Source organism: Arachis ipaensis, chromosome B7 (assembly GCF_059453495.1).
Source record: "Arachis ipaensis isolate K30076 ecotype BB chromosome B7, ASM5945349v1, whole genome shotgun sequence".
Classification (NCBI taxonomy): domain Eukaryota; kingdom Viridiplantae; phylum Streptophyta; class Magnoliopsida; order Fabales; family Fabaceae; genus Arachis; species Arachis ipaensis.
The window spans coordinates 63,353,461-63,355,478 of NC_142442.1; the positions used below are offsets into that span (position 1 = coordinate 63,353,461).

The 2,018-nt window shown below is 38.9% G+C and overlaps 1 non-coding gene across 1 annotated transcript; it reads right to left on the reverse strand.

Moving 5' to 3' along the window:
• Window positions 1-925: 925 nt before the first annotated feature.
• Window positions 926-1,033, reverse strand: LOC148552814 (small nucleolar RNA R71). The gene has a single exon (XR_015893807.1). It is a non-coding gene; the product is annotated as a small nucleolar RNA R71 (small nucleolar RNA).
• Window positions 1,034-2,018: the final 985 nt, after the last annotated feature.

Below are 2,018 nucleotides of genomic sequence, written 5' to 3' on the forward strand. Positions count from 1 at the left end.
TTCTTAAATTTTTCAAAACCACCTAACTAATTCTAATTTTCGAAAATACCTCCCCCTTTTTCAAAAATTTCTTTTTAATTAACTAATTATTTTTATTTTTTTTATTTCAAAAAAAAATTTTCAAAAAAAATACTAAATATTTTTCAAAAATTATTTTCAAAAATCACTAACTCCTTTTCAAAAATAATTTTCGAAAAATCCCTCCTTCTCTCTCATCCTATTCTATTTATTCATTCATTAACTAACATCTCTTCCTCACATCATCACCAAATTCGAACCCCCTCCTCTATCTGTGTTCGAATTTCTTCTTCTTCTTTTCTACTAACAATAAGGAACCTCTTTACTGTGACATAGAGGATTCCTCTTCTTTTCTTTTTCTCTCCTCTTTCTTATGAGCAGGGACAGAGAAAAAGGCATTCTTGTTGAAGCTGATCCAGAACCTGAAAGGACTCTGAAGAGAAAATTAAGAGAAGCTAAATTACAACAATCCAGAGACAACTTGATTGAAAATTTCGAACAAATAAAGGAGATGGCAGCCGAACCCAACAACAATGCAAGGAGAATGCTTGGTGACTTTACTGCACCTAATTCCAATTTACATGGAAGAAGCATCTCCATTCCTGCCATTGGAGCAAACAACTTTGAGCTGAAACCTCAATTAGTTTCTCTGATGCAGCAGAACTGCAAGTTTCATGGACTTCCATCTGAAGATCCTTTTCAGTTCTTAACTGAATTCTTGCAGATATGTGATACTGTTAAGACTAATGGAGTAGATCCTGAAGTCTACAGGCTCATGCTTTTCCCTTTTGCTGTAAGAGACAGAGCTAGATTATGGTTGGATTCTCAACCTAAAGACAGCCTGAACTCTTGGGATAAGCTGGTCACGGCTTTCTTAGCCAAGTACTTTCCTCCTCAAAAGCTGAGCAAGCTTAGAGCTGATGTTCAAACCTTCAGACAGAAAGAAGGTGAATCTCTCTATGAAGCTTGGGAAAGATACAAACAGTTGACCAAAAAGTGTCCTTCTGACATGCTTTCAGAATGGACCATCCTGGATATATTCTATGATGGTTTATCTGAGTTATCAAAGATGTCATTGGATACCTCTGCAGGTGGATCCATTCACTTAAAGAAAACACCTGCAGAAGCTCAAGAACTCATTGACATGGTTGCTAATAACCAGTTCATGTACACTTCTGAAAGGAATCCTGTGAGTAATGGGACGCCTATAAAGAAGGGAGTTCTTGAAGTTGATACTCTGAATGCCATATTGGCTCAGAATAAAATATTGACTCAGCAAGTCAATATGATCTCTCAGAGTCTGCATGGAATGCAAGCTGCATCCAACAGTACTCAAGAGGCATCTTCTGAAGAAGAAGCCTATGATCCTGAGAACCCTGCAATAGCAGAGGTAAATTACTTAGGTGAACCTTATGGAAACACCTATAACTCAACATGGAGAAATCATCCAAATTTCTCATGGAAGGATCAAAAGCCTCAACAAGGCTTTAATAATGGTGGAAGAAACAGGTTTAGCAATAGCAAGCCTTTTCCATCATCAACTCAGCAACAGACAGAGAACTCTGAACAAAATGCTTCTAATTTAGCAAATCTAGTCTCTGATCTATCTAAGGCCACTGTAAGTTTCATGAATGAAACAAGGTCTTCCATTAGAAATCTGGAAGCACAAGTGGGCCAGCTGAGTAAAAGGATCACTGAAATCCCTCCTAGTACTCTCCCAAGCAATACAGAAGAGAACCCAAAAGGAGAGTGCAAGGCCATTGACATAAGCGCCATGGCCGAACCTGTGAGGAGAGGAGAGGACGTAAATCCCAAGGAGGAAGACCTCCTGGGACGTCCAGTGGTCAATAAGGAGCTTCCCTCTAAGGAACCAAAGGAATCTGAGACTCATCTAGAGACCATAGAGATTCCATTGCACCTCCTTATGCCCTTCATGAGCTCTGATGAGTATTCCTCTTCTGAAGAGAATGAGGATGTCACTGAAGAGCAAACTACCAAGT